This window comes from Phasianus colchicus, chromosome 3 (assembly GCF_987193195.1).
Source record: "Phasianus colchicus chromosome 3, bPhaCol1.hap1.1, whole genome shotgun sequence".
NCBI lineage: Eukaryota > Metazoa > Chordata > Aves > Galliformes > Phasianidae > Phasianus > Phasianus colchicus.
Genome location: NC_143438.1, coordinates 19,634,056 through 19,649,685, shown reverse-complemented (window position 1 = coordinate 19,649,685; position 15,630 = coordinate 19,634,056). Strand labels below are relative to the sequence as shown.

At 37.6% G+C, this 15,630-nt stretch overlaps 1 long non-coding RNA gene across 3 annotated transcripts in view; it reads right to left on the bottom strand.

Moving 5' to 3' along the window:
* LOC149918442 (uncharacterized) overlaps positions 1-15,047 on the bottom strand; it is a 242,375-nt gene extending 227,328 nt beyond the window's left edge. For all 3 annotated transcript variants that reach the window (XR_016465460.1, XR_016465461.1, XR_016465459.1), the window contains exon 1: positions 14,958-15,047. This is a non-coding gene — a long non-coding RNA (uncharacterized LOC149918442). The remainder of the gene's footprint in view (positions 1-14,957) is intronic.
* Positions 15,048-15,630: the final 583 nt, after the last annotated feature.

Sequence of the window (15,630 nt, the reverse complement as noted above, 5' to 3'; positions counted from 1 at the left end):
TTCCAGAAATCACCAGGCTTTTTTTTAGATATCACATATTATACCTATGCTCATTCCCATCTCTTGATTGTCCCCAGTACTTTAAGAATACAATACAGCTTCTGCTCAGTACTCACTTATACTCACTTACCCGTGAAGTGGAGAAACCTCATTTTCTTCCACATTCTGAAGTTAGTAACAGATATACAAAGCTTAATTTTTGTAGTTGTGCATTGCTGAATAAGAAATATATTCTGGGTTTATAATACTAGAAGTGAGCCCCACAATATTAGGATAACTAACATTCTATAGAAATCCTGTCTTTCATGCCTAGAGAAAAGAGATAGTTTGAAAGAAAAGGAGACTTGACGAAGTCTAAGGTTAATTTAAACAGTGGTAGGTGTATGAAATGTCTGAGGAATTTGTAATGTTAAATTTCTGGCAGGAATTGATTAATAGGAGCAAGTGGTGAAAGGAGTATGATTAATAGCTTCACATGACTAATTCATTAGATTGCATATGATGCTGTTACATATTGCCTTGCAGGATCCCTTGGAATAGAGGCACATTTTTTATTCTGAAAAAAAGTGCTGTGCCATGCAGTTTTCTGCTGCAATTGCTATGCATACCAGCTGTGACAAGCATAGTCTGGAATTCGGGAACTTTTTACTTTGCCTCAGCCTCCTACAGCAAGGATGCTCAAGCTACTTCCCAGGAACAGCTTACTCTACTGGAGCTTCCAATGAGAGCATTACTGTGGCTACATGCTAACATCTTTCACTAAATAATTGATACAGAGGTGCAAAACTGGAGCCAACGTTCAAAAAAATCACTAGATTCCATTTTAATCTAAATCTAAGCACATAGATCCTCCCAGAGAATGTTTAACTGTAGCCAAAGCAAGGAGGAAGGAGCTGGTGTCACAGAATAAGTTACACCCACTTACTGGGCAACTTCATGTGCTTGACCATTTACAGTTGTGAAGCAGAATTTTTTATTTTTCTTTAAAGCTTTAGAAGCCAAATAGGAGTCTAACCAGAAGTCTTCCCTTTGTTGGTTACTGCAACATCACATACACTTAGGACTTCCTCACCCCTCTTGCCCTTTATGAAATTAAAGCCCCAGAAATCCTAGACTTCTTCTGAAGAATTTACTACAGAACCATCATTATTATTGTTTCTACTTAATGGAAAAGCAATAATGAAAATGATGTTTTCATAGTCATGTTTTGTTTTTTTTTTTTACTTTTAGAAAAGAATAAACATTTGGTTGTTTGCTTTTTTTTTTTTTAAATATATCATTCTCATTTACAGAGAAAACATTCAAACTGTATTCAGGAATCTGGAGAAAAATGGTTCAAATTAATTGGCAAAATACTAATGTAACAATAATTTGAAGTTGTTTAACATTTCTTGACCAGCTGCTCAAGCAATCACTACGTTATGACTGAATAATGCTCATTTAAAAAGAAAATCAATATGAAGCTCATGGAGAAAAAGCACTCCAAAGTCTCAGAACACATGTAAAGAGGGAGTGCACTGAATATGAAACAAGTTATAAACCAGCAGAAAAATCATTAAGGGAAGTAAAAGACACTACAATGAAGCCATTATCAAAGCTGAAGTCAAATAAGAAAGGGGCTTAGTGCCTTGTGTTTCTTTAGCAAGTTAGAAATGAAAGTAAAAGATTAAGTACGTGCATTTCTAGGTAGAAAAGACAGATGTGGTGTTTCACTGAATAAGTAGAAAATGGAGTATACCTCTCAAGCCAGAAAGAGGTAATGATACAGCACCACAATAGAGAGATGCAACAACTCACATCTAGGAAAGTTGCTTCACAATACTACACATCTGGTTCCAGAAAGAGGCTGGGGCAGGAACACAAAGGCTCAACAACACTTCATGCACTAGCCAATGTTTAAATCCAATGGAAGAAAGCTAAAGTTCCATCTATATATTAAAGAGCAAATGAGAAAAATCATGGAATTCTTAGAGTTGAAATAACCATTTAAGATCATCTAAGGATCTATTATTTATAAGGGCATATAGCAACAGTACAAGGAAAAATGATTTTAAACTAGAAGAGGACAGATTTAGATGAGATACCAGGAAGAAATTCTTTTACTGTGATGGTGGTGAGACACTGGAACAGGTTACCCAGCAAGGCCATGAGTGCACCTTTCCTGGAAGTGTTCAAGGCCAGCTGGATGAAGAACCTGGTCTAAAAGGAGGTGTCCCTGCCTACAGCAAGGAGTTTGAAACTAAATGATCTAAACGGTCCCCTCCAACCCAAACCATTCTATAACCTAGTCTAATTCCCCTGCAATGAACAGGGACATCCACAGTTAGATCCGGTTGCTCAGAACACCCTCCAGGCTGGCCTTGAATGTCTCCACCATATTTCTAGGCAACCTGTTCAGTATCTCACTGAAGACGACTTATTCCTCATATCTACCATAAATCTCCCCTCTTTTAGTTTGAAACCATTTCCCCTTGTCCTGTTGCCACAGACCCTGCTAAAGAGTCTGTCCCCTTCTTTCCCTGTAGCTCACACATCATGTCTGTACAACAATAGCTTCTCAGTCTGATATTGATCCTGTGTAAAATACTCAGTATTTGTTTCAAGGTTATAATAAAGAACTTACAGCAGTGCTAAAGAATTTAAGGATTAAAATATAATTAATGATAGTCTACGGGAGATAAAAGCAATGTTACCTTTGATAAAAATATATCAAGCTATTTCCTTAGTAGGAAGTATCAAGTTATTTACTTATCACTTTGCTTAGCAACTGTCATCTTACTGCATAGTATTTCAGTTAAAAAACTCAAAAAAGTGATAGTAAGCAGATTAAGAAACAGATGAATAATCAGAGAAGGTACATTTCTAGCAGGACTTCATAGAGTTCTAACCCCACTATTGCATAGCATTTTATCAAAGACTTGAAAGGATATACAAATAATCACTAATAATATCCACAAATGATATCAAAAATTAATCTAATGAAGAGGACAGATCACTAATGTGAAGTGATTTTGACCGTTTAATAAATTGGACACAAGCCAAGAATGAATGCCACAACAATTGACACAAATATTAGGGAGATCAGAAGATCCCACAGGCCCAGGGGGCTACTGCCCCCCTGTGACAGGCATAGATTGATCTAGTTAACTCCATGACACATATGGAAGAGTTAAATGACCATAATTATAAGATGGCTGATTCTGCTTTGATGTCATTATAAGAAACAATTCTAACAAGAGCTGGAATACAGAAATGTTGCCAGTCATGATAGTCACCTTCCTACACAAGGGGACAAAAGTTATATTTTAGGAAATTTGCTTAGAATTAAGTTGATTAGATTTAAAAGATACTGGCATACACTTATCTAAAATATAACTTTCAAAATGACTCAGTACAGTATTCAAATCCAAGTGATGCAACTGCAGTCCAAGAGATGTAATTTGTTTTATGAGTCATATCATTTACTGTATACTCATCTTTACAGACCTATTTATATCAAGTCAGCATTCTGTAGCTGTAATTACTGTTTAGATTTCTAATACAAAGTGCCCTCCACTGTAACTCATTTCTAATACAGAATCAAAATATTAGCTAATCTCTATAATCTATTTCCATAGCTGTTTGTACAACTGTGGGTGTTGAAAGACCATTAGTAATATTATCACATAAAAATAAATGAATTGCATGTTAAGAGTCCATATTGTAGAAATACACATTTCTCAAGGCCCACAGTTCAGTGATTTCATGCTTCCTGCTATCTTGCAAGTCAGACATCTTTGCCATGTTCAAATCAGATTAACATCTAAATTCTTCATAACCATTACCATCTGTACATCTACATCTTATTTCTCATTTTAGAAAAGACTTACCTTGTGAGCAGCTACATGGAGGTTACATGCTCAAGGAGCAAGAATACTAACCAACAGCAGACACCTACTCTGATCAAACTGATAAGTCCAGCTCAACAGAAGACCCTTCCCCATCATCAGAATTCATCATTGAGAACCTAACTGTAGCAAATCACATTAAATGTTTACATCATTCTTTTCCCCCTCTTAAAATCCAACATGGAATGGCTAGGAAGAATAAGAACAGCACACAGATTTAATGTTAACTCCTTGGAATGCTTCATAGCTACAGTAACTTATGGCTCAGACTACAAAGGAAATGCCTGTGAGTTCAGTGGACATGGTGGTGATAGGTTGACAGCTGGACAACATCTTAGCAGTCTTTTCCAACCTCAATGATTCTATGATCCCTGTTCTTTATTTTACATATGTTTTAAATCCCAGAAACAATAAGTTTTCCTTCATAAAAATCATATCCCTTCAACTATGTTTTAGTCATCTGTGTTTACTAATTTTACTTTTTAAAATACCTTCCATTAAATAGCATAATCAATACTTCTAGTCACTCAAGTCTCTACTGAAACCTTTTAAAAATGGCGTCACACAAATCACTTCCTGGCCTCTCATGCCACTGTACATTGAAAATAGCTGAACTAATAGCTGGCAGGTGGCTCAGCACCACACCTTTGCTCACTCCCCACTTCCCAGTGGGATAGGGGAGAGAATTGGAGAAAAAAAAAAGTAGGCCTGATGGGTTGAGATAAAACCATTTACTAAGATAGAGAAAAGGAAAAGGATAATACTTATGACTGTTTATACATGAATGTATATAACAAGTGATGCATGGTTGATTGCTCTCCACACATGAACCAAAGCCCAGTTAGCCCCCCCATGCAGCACGAACTTCCTTCACTTCCTTCAATACTCTTCCTCCATGATATCATATAGTATGGAATATCCCTTTGGACAGTTGAAGTCAGCTGTCATAATTCAGTTCCCTCCCAACTCCTTGAGCCCTTTGCTGAGAATGGCCTTGGCTTTGTACAACACTGCTTAGCAGTAACTTAATACATTAACCTCTTATCAACATTGTTTTTCTCCTAGAACCAAAATATAACATCTTACAGACATTCTGAAGAAAACAGTTCATCCCAGCTACAATTAAGACAACTATGAATTCTGGAAAGCTTTACAACTTCAATGAATATCCTCTACCAAGCTAATTTTGAATTATTTTCTCTATCTGTTCCATAATCACCAGCAACAACTCTTTAATTTATCCATTTCCCTGATAGACTAAAATAAATTAAGTATTCTCCAAGCAATGTAGTCTCTCCCTTCCCCCCTTCCCAGTGGTCTTGTCCTCTCTAATGAAGACATAAAAAGGACTTAGTCTTACAAAACTTTCAGCTCTCCTTCTGATGGTTTGGAAAATATTTATGACCATACCTCATACTTATGAAAGTTATTCATTTAACTCTGGGTTTTGTCTCAGTACTTTGCATGCAACATCCTGGATTTTCTGTCCCCTTCTGTTTTCTCTACCCTTTGACTCACATCAAAGCACAACAAATTAGAGGCAGAACTAGGTCTTGGAGTAACCATCTCAAAACTGCTCTGTATTCCTTAATGAGTATTGGTGCTTACTTTGTTAAAGACTTAATTTAGACTTTCCTTGAAAAATCTCTATATCTGAATATTAGATGTATTTGCCAATAGGTGAGACTCAGTACTGTATCCAATTCTGGACTCCCCAGTACAAAAAAGACAGGGATCTACTGGAAAGAGTCCAGCAGAGGGCCACAGAGATGAGGGGCCTGAAGCATCTCTCCTATGAGGAAAGACTATGACATGGGTCTTCTCAGCCCTGAAAAAAGACTGAGAGGGGATCTCATTCATGTTCATAGATATCAAGTGTGGGAATCAAGGAGACATGGTCAACCTCTTTTCAGTGGTCTGTGGGGACAGGACAAGGGGAAATGGCCATAAAATGGAGCATAGGAAGTTTCACACCAATATGCAAAGTAACAGTGCCCTCATTCCAGTGACAGAGCACTGAAATGGGATGCCCAAAGAGGTTGTGGAGTATCCTTCTCTGGAGTTGTTCAAGACCCATCCAGATTCCTACCTGGGCAACCTGAAGTAGGGAGCCTGCTTTGGCAAGGGGTTGGACTTGATCTGTGGAGATCCCTTTCAACCCCTACAATTCTAAGATTCTATGAAATGCACATTGTTTGGCCATTTCAAACAGCAGTTGTGAGCATTTTGTTATAAGAGCATACTAAAAAAGACAAGGGGAAAAAAAAAATCATGGGATATGAGCATCACAGAAGCCAAGAACTTGTGTGAACTAAAAATTAGGGAAGGTACAAACCACTGAACATATACCCCATGTTCCAGATCTGCATTGTACATATTAAGCTACACAGAAAATCGCTGAGTCTGTACAGTATAGATTTGTATTTCATTTGCAAACCTACCTGAAACATCTCAAGCTAAGAATCTGCATTTGTAAGAGGACAAATTAAAACAGCTCTAAATACAACATCATACTCAATTTTGATAATATTCTAGTTGAGTGGTCAAAATAAAAAAAAAAAAAAAAGCACAAAAAAGGTTAAGTAACAAGCCTCAAGTAATAAAAACTTTTTTTGTGGATGGAGTATTTTAATCAGTCCCAAAGAACTATAATTACTTTCAGTCAAGAGAGAAATAAAAAAAAAAGAACAGAAAATTAAACCATCACAGCCAAGTCACAATAGAGACATCAGCACCCCTACACACACACAATGTTTCATACACATAATCCATCTCTGAATAGAAGGCAAAGACTTCCATTCTCTTTTCTGCTCACCTCACATGTTTGACCTCAGGCTAATAACCCAGCAGGGCTATCTACAACTCTGAGTGACCTACTAATCACAAGAGTTAGAGTCAGAATTTCAAGGTTTTTCTATTTTGTATATTTCTTTCAATATTTTTTCAGACAGGAACATTTCAGTTTATTAGTCAGAATATTCTCCAGGGCATGGAGAATTATGTGATGTCTCAATGGTTCAAAGGAAGGCAAATAACTTCCCTGAAGATAGACAAATCCATGCCTTAGAAATTAAATGTGTTTTGAATGAGTCTGTTCTGTTCTCCTGTTCTGTATGTTCATAGAATAAGTAGTATTGACATTCTCCTTCCTTCATTTGGCAATATTTGAATTTCTGCAAGAACATGGCCAGAAGACTGAAGCATCCCATAGAAAAAAAAACAATGAGTCATCTACAAAGTTGGGTTGTTCCTCAAGTACTTGCAAAAGCATGAAGAACATCCTAGACTCCTTCTGAATTCATACTTTTACAAGCAGTCCATCATTGTATTTTGACCTGGAACTAGAGAATAAATGCATATCAGAAAGCAGAGAATCTTTCTACAGCTATTCACCCCAGAAAAGCCTGACTAAAAGAACAAAAACCAGAAACTGAATCTTAATTCAAGCCACCAGAGAGGATCATTGATAAATCATTAGCAGCTTAAAGTTAGCAAACCACCCATGATTACTGCCCAGCTGCTGTGGTTTAGCCCAGTGGCAGCTCAGGACCACACAGCCGTTCGCTCACTGTCCACAGGTGAGATGGGGGAGAGAACTGGAAACGAAACAGAACTCAAGGAGTGAGATGAAGTCTATTTACTAACATAGAAAAGAAAAAGAGATTTGAAAAGCAGCAATGCATACGCAATTACTCAACCCCCACCAACCGACGCTCGGCAACCCCGGAACAGCAGCCGGCTCCTAGCTGCCCATAGTTTTATAACCTTCTGAATGCCACACAGTACACAATGACCCCCGGCCGCATCCAAGCAGTCCTGGCCCCTCCCCGCACCACCAAGGCAGCGGCTCTGCCCCGAGGAGCAGCCTGGCTCGGTCCTGGACATTCTCCCACTACTCAGCAAAAGCAGTGGTGTGCTATTAACATCATTTCAGTTGAAACCAGGACATCAGCTAGTGCTGGTGACAGATTTGTTGCCCTTCAGAGATGCATCTGGATGCAAACCGGGCATCACTTTTTCCCCTTGTTTCGTATTACTTCAGTGTCTAACAAAATCCTTCTCACAGTAGGTGGCCTGACTGAAGTCCAGAGATCCAGACGCATTACCAGCACTTAATGAGAATTATTTATAGGGTTTCAAGAAGAGGGAGAGATCAATTGATTCTCCACAAGATGGCTTTATCAAGTCATTAGATGCTGCAGTTCTAACTAGGATCTCACTAATTAGCTCATAGGCTCCAATTAATCTATTACCTCAGTCAGTCTTTTATCATCATTAACACACACTTTGAAAAGTCTGGATAGTTAAGATGTTTGAGCTTAGACTTCCCTGAGAAGTAAATAATACACAAAATGCCAAGCTAATTCTTGCAAGTGTTTTCAATGATGCATTTATTCATTACATTATATAACTGTGATCGATCCATTTTAAATTAAAAATATTTGTCCAGTAATACTTGCAGTAATCTAAGTAGAAGTGCCATATTGTTTTGTTTGCAATAATCCTCATTACGAAGACATAATAGGTTTTTAAACATTTCATATATGAAAAATATTGGGAAGGTAAATACAGACTTCCTTTTGGCACTACTTTCAAGCATTTAATGACAGTTCACAGCTCTGACATAGTTTGAAGGCACTGATAATTAAGTGGGATATTAATCCCACTTAATATTTCAAATGTTTTAATTCAAGAAACCACATTCCTATTGCGTTTTAGTTGATGCTTATAACCAGCCTGTTCTCACAGAGCTTCTGTACTAATCCCCATTGTGTCACGTTTTCATTTAAATTGACCTTTGTCTATAGTTATAGTACTTCAGAGGCAGGAAATCATACGAATCTATATTAAATTATCAATGTTTACTTTTGGAATATAGAAGCACAACTGAAGCTCATCTTGGGGCTTTACCTGAATCAGGTTACCAACAACCTTGAGTCTCCTCCAAGACATTCATAACAATGCATTGTTCCTTAGCAAGTTACAACAAGTAAATGTGTTGTCAGCCTGCAGCACAATGCTGCCAGTTCTAACACAGAGCAGGATCCTCTTGCCTGTGCCTTGGCAGAGGAAAACAACTGCCACCCAAGCTAAGCCTCCTGGGTCATTCAAAGCACTGCACAGCACACATCCTAGTTTGCTTTTCTAGAAACTGGAGAAGAATGGAGGAGAAAGCTGTTTGTAACAAAAATAAACATTTAAAGCAGCACACTCATTTTCTGAAAAAGGTTTCCTGCTTATCTACTAGCATTAAATCTGAAGTAAAATGTAGTGGAGTAGATTATCTATGTTCTGATACCTGTAGAAAAGCCACCACATACAGCTGAGATCTTATTTCTAAACAAGGTGTTTCCTTGCTTTACAAGACAGTCTACATTTAAAATTTTCACCTTTGATAGTACTCAGATATTCTTTTTCCACTTATGCTATCAAACTACTATTAATTGGGTATAATTAAATATTTGTATAATGCTTCCCACTCTTTGTGCAACTGTCCCTGATCATACATGTTGGAATACCACTGTGAAAAAAATATTCTTTTCCATGCTTTTTGCCATAGTATTCTTCATCTATTGCCAAGCCAAATACACAACCCCAGTAACAACTCACTGGGGGGAGTCAGTGTATGGTATTCTACTCTTATTAAGTATTATAAGGACTGCTCCAAAAGTAATACCTCCTACTGTATTACATTTGTCCACAATGTCAGAGGCAGAGAGCACTGGTATGACAGTGGAGGTTGAACTTTCCCATCAATATTCTACTACATTTTATTATCATGTAACAAATGGCAGCAGAGGGGCAAACTGACAAAATGCTTTGTAGCAGTGTTTTGCAGCTGATGATTTGCTCTATCAAATAGGGTTATTATACTCTTCATATTTGTTATAACTTCCATGGAAATAAATAAAAGGAATTACATACAGAGTAACTCCTGTAATTTGCTCAAGGATTTAGGGGTCTTAAATAGCTTAAAAAGAGCAATACATTCATTATTTTAGTAAAGAGACTGTAACATGCAGGTAGTTCACTTCTACTTCTCCCATGGTATTTTATGTCCTGCATATACTGCTGTATTTAAAAGCAGACAGGCAGTTTTAAGTAAATAGCAACATGCTGACTTCTGTCTTTCACATGCTTTAGGCACAACCTAGGGCTACCAAGCCTTATTAGAAATGGTAATTGAGAGGTTTGTCAATGCCATTCTGCTATTAGGCAACACTTTCAGGGAAAAAAAAAAACAGAAGAAAAGCGTTGACACTTCATGAGGCAACTATAGGTTACATAGTAAAAAAAAAAATACTTAGCCTGTAAGCAATAAATTTACCAAACATAGATCAACAGGAAAAAATAAGGTAGATTAATAAAGTACAAGGGATCAGGAAAAAAATCATCTTCAGGCAAAGTTGTTCTGTAACTGCTTATGGCAGGATTCCTCCCATCACCCTACCTCCAACTAGTTATTACTGAATACCAGCAATGAAGCCAGAAGGGAAGCCAGAAGGTTTTCTAGCTTGTATAATTAGCAGTTTGTTATTGCCTTTGACACAAGTGATTAACAGCAGATTCTCTGTAGTATTTCTAACTTATTTAATATAGTTTTACTTTCATACTAGATTTTCCTTTCACTGCTTCTAGCACTTAGAATATATGGTGGATAAGAATGGCTATCTGGTCTTCACTGTTCCCTTAATTCCTCTAATTAAATGAATTAAAAAAGCTCTCCAGACAAAGCTGAGAAGCACAATGTAATACGAAAATGTCACACCAGAAACTTGAGGCCAAAGACTGAAAGAGCAGTAACAATGGGGAGTAAGGCTGTCTCATTTACCAGTGTAATGCTGTAACACAAGAGAAAGCACAGTAGTGATAGTGAAATAGTGAAGTCCTAGGTTGCAGCAAGTGAGGAATTGCCCAAACGCAGCAGCTGCAGGTACAGAAATGAAGGAAAAACTCGGGTTACTCCTAGAAGGCATCAGGTAGGCTGGGATCTCCAACAGGATACCCTTACCTCCACTGCCAACCCTTAAATGAGGTATGGGAAGGGCTGGATCCTGGCTCCACTCCCTTCCTTTCAGGTGAAATGCATGCACCTGAGTTCCCTTGGGTTGGCCCTGACCTCCCACCAGGTGCTCAGGCCCTGATTCAGGCCATGATTTTGCATTTCCACTACAACCACTGACACTGAAGCAGAAGAAATTAAGACCTGTCACCCACAGACACCATATAGAGCTGGAAGGTTTACATGTGTATAACACATAACTGTAGTCTAAGGAGGATAGAGCAGCGCAAATAAAAAAGGTCATGAAAACTCTTAGTCTTTGCATACAAATGCAGCAATGTATTCAGAAAAAAATTAACTGCAGTCCTCAACAGTAGTAAGACTGTAACAAGTTAATGTGCATAATTATTTTCATATAGTGAGTTTTAGATGAACTTGTAAGTCAAGTAGGAATTAACCTTTGTTGAAGTTTTTATATGGGTACAATTAGATACAGCAGATACATACTTTGATGTAGGACCATCAAAATTGTTTAAGTAAAGGAACTCATTTATAGTTTGGTTACTAAGCTCACCCTTGAGGACAGGAACATCCTGTACATACATGAAACTAAACATTCATCAGCATGACAAGAACAGTCATAAGAAAGGGAGACCAGTTCCATTTTTAACTGAGCTATTTACTGAAAAAAATCACACCCACCACTTTGAAGACCCAGGTTCATCTCGAAACCCTCTCAATAATCTTGTATAATATCAAAAGTATTATGTAATAAACTGCATATAAATATACAGATTAGGTAACCAGTTGTAGAGTTGGAGTCTGTATTGGGGTAGTGATCACGTGATAAGAACATGCAGAAACAGCATTGTGGAAAATCCCTCTGTGCACTGTGAGAAAACACTCACAGCACTCAAATTTCCATAATTTTGTAATAAACCTCTATCTTGCCTCTGTGTGTGAGACTGGCTAATTGCACTCTGGGTAATGAACCTGTCTGTCTCATCCCACTCAATGGGTTTCAAAGGAGGTGAGCTTTATTTGCTGAGAGATTTCCCCAGTCAGTGGGGCCATGGAGCAGTAAAGTCAATGTGTCTCAGCAACTTTAATGATCCCTTGATCCCATTGGATAATTAAACAATTATTCAATACACTCTCCTCAATATTCTACAACAATGAGAGTTTCAGAAGACTCTTCAAAAATCTGATAACCAAACTGAAAAAAAATCAAATTCAGTAACAGTAAAAGACATGGAACAGCAAGACTTGATCTAATAGGTACTAACTATCCTGAGTCAAAGTAGAGAGAGATAGGAGAACAAACAACAGTGAAAATGATAAATGTATATATAAAATCTAAATAACGTATTTTTTATATATATATATATATATATATATATATATATATATATATATATATATATATATATATATATATATATATAGTCACCACCCAGGGATCAGCAATGGAGTTTTCAGTTTTTTTTATTAGAGGGAAGATGGTAGACCTGGAGGCTCTCCAGACAGCTGCTTTTATAGAAACAGCAGCTCTGAGCTCTTAAGTGGCGATTTCATTATCACACATGCTCTACTTGGATCCAGGGAACTTTCCCATAAAACATAATGGACATACTTGGAGGTCTCAAGTGGTTGATCAAACAGAGCATCCTCACTGAGCGCCTGACCTTTGTTTGACCTTGTTCCTATACCTGCTCTGTTGGAGACTCAGGAATATGCAGGATGTCCACAGCCTTTAGTAAGGCCACTAACCACTGCTAACCACAACTGCTTCCCCACCAAACTAGGTTGTGTGTTTTGAGACAAGTCCCTACAGGCATCATGCACATACCTTTCAGGTCCTCGACACCATCTTTTGGAAAACATATAGCAATTTTTTCTTTGTCTGAACAGCACATTACTTGGTTTCATATAAGATATTGCTCCCTCAATAGCACAACATTAGCAAATGAAAAACTTAATGTGTGAATTACCATCAAAAAGATGTGATGAAGGACGATTAACAAAGGTTTATTATTATCCAAATCTCTTCAGTTCCAATGATTTGGGAATTTGATCACTGGTCCAAAACTTTATAGTCCGGAAATTAAATCAGCTGAGAACCTGAAGTGCCTTAGAAGTTTACGCACTTCCTAAAAGATACTTCTGTGATCTGAAGATTTTCAAGAAGCAATATAGAAAGGAATTAAGATGTAGGCCCTCAGTGCTGACAAGTGCAGCAAGAAGAAAACATGAGGCAACCTTTGGCACTCTACTTTGCATGGTGATATAAAAGCTCTATATCAAATTTAATATTAGTTTTAAATCAGCACACTAGCAGTTAGATAAGTCCAGTTGTGCACCCTAATTAAACAGGATTTTGAAACATATTCAAAAAACTTAAAAAATATTTACCATAATCTTGAAACCAAACACTTACAGAGTATATCAAAGAGATTGCATCAATATAGAGCAACACATTCCCTATGAGTTTATACATTTGACAGCCAGCATCTATACCCTAAGCATGACTGTAGTGACTACTTGCTCTTCAGATTTTTTCACCTGTTTGTGAAATGTGACAGGAGACAGACTTTAAAAAGCAAAATGAACCATTATCTCCGTGTTAGTAGATTGTCAAAGAATTTAAAGGCATACAAAAGGCTAGCCACTTTCAATTTTTGTTTTTACAAATTCAAGTTGCTTCAAATTCATTTAATAAACTTCAGAACAGAAAACTTTTGGAACTGTTTGCACAAACTAATGACTGCTTTGACTTTAGAAGTTTAGTTATTAGCATTTTTAATTTTTCTTCAGATGAACTGGCTTTAGAAAAAGCTTATTAGGGATATTTATTTCATACCAACACCGGACGTGCTTAATCTAATCATTCTGTCACTATTCCCTAGTTAAGTGCAGTTCGCCCCACTCATAATTACTCACTGTGCCTGAGTAAAACTTAGCAACGCCAACTTCATATAACAGCTGAAGTAAATGCCTGCAGAACCTGTATAACTGTTTAAATAATTCACGTAATTCTGTTACCTTCTCATTATCTCCCCATATGGCAGCTGGAAAACATTGTAAAATTACCTTTTGTTTTCAAAAACAACCTGTGAACACTTCAAGATAAGAAACAAAGCCATATCTCAGACGCGCTTACAAAGCAATAGTCCTACGGATCTACTTAGTATAGATTACAAAGCTAAAGGCCCAGCAGTTTAGGGCAATTTCAGGACGACTAGCACAACTATTCATACTGTAAAGCAGCTGTTAAAGCGGAATACAATCTCAGACTTAATAAATCCGCATCTCGAACACTGGAATTAGTGGTGCCATCCACCATCTTCATTGACAACAGCCTTCGTATCACTCTTATATTTGCAACAGTTCTTATAACTCCTCCCGTCGTTTTGTATGAGAGAATCAATACAACAGATTTTCACGAATCTTTGGTAAGTTATTCCTGCTGTCTCCTGACCAACACACCACTTTCCAGGACACCTCTGAAGTATACTACTTTTGAAAGCAGTGCCTCAGCAGCAAGAACCAAACACCAAGCAAGAGCACCTACATAGTATTTCATTAAATCATATTTCACTATTTCCCATGACACAAGTCCATACAGCCTGTTTTTCAAACAGTGTAATACGTGGTATATCTAAATAAATTTAGTCTCGATACATATCCCAAAGAAATTAAAAAGAAGAAAAAAAGAACAGCAACACAATAATAATTACTTTTGCTACCACAAACACTGACTTAAGCATAGGACCTTGTTCTACAGACTCCTACAAAAACATAACAACAAAAATAAATAAATAAATACAAACACACTACCACAACCCTGAACAATTCTCAGATGCATTTTAAAGCAAGAGCCAACAGACAGATCTCTCTTAGAGGTATATAAAGTTAAACGAGATTTAGTCCTTTTTACCAACAAACATTTCAGCTAGGAACATAGACTACATTTAGACAATCTCACCTGTGTAAAGCAAGCAATTTTGCTCTTCCTACTAAAAGATCATACGTTCTGTATCAACTTAACAGCAGCCTCCGCGCCTTACCTTGACTCGTGGCCATCTCAGCAGGTTTTGTCGTGTTTTGCACGCTAGCCGACGATTAGCTAAGCGGTCGTTGCCTTTCAGTTGAGCTCAGGGAAGATAGCACGCGGTAAAAAGGCTTCAGCACATTATGCCGTCACAAGGCCTGAGCACACGATGCAGTCACTGCATAACAAACAACTGCACTACAGCAAGAAGCAGCATCAGGAGAACAAGTCCATGAAGGCTCTGTTTCTAAAGAGTCCTTTCAGCAGCGCTCATTCCTGCAGATCTACAGAAGATGGGTATAGTTAAGGCAAAGAAGGTGACTGAAAACAGGTCCTTTCTAACTTTGCTTATGAAAGGAGGCAGGTGTGCTGGTCTTTGAGTTCCCGACCAATGAGCAGAGGCTGTGGGTCTGCCCCATGTGAGGCTGGGGTCAGGGTAATTAAGATCAATGAGTGCACTCAGGGCCTGACTCTTAATTTTGCTTTGGGAAAACCGCTGTGCAACTTTTACACTTCACCTGGGAGCCATTGAGAAGAAAGCAGGCTGTAGCAACAAAGCACGAACAGAAAAAAAAAGGTTCTCGGTGTTCCTCAAGAGCAAAGAATAAAGATATCTCTTCTTGTAATTTCCTGTGTTTGCTAGTAAGGAACTTTAGACAAATGATGATTTAACGTAGTCTGAAAAATAA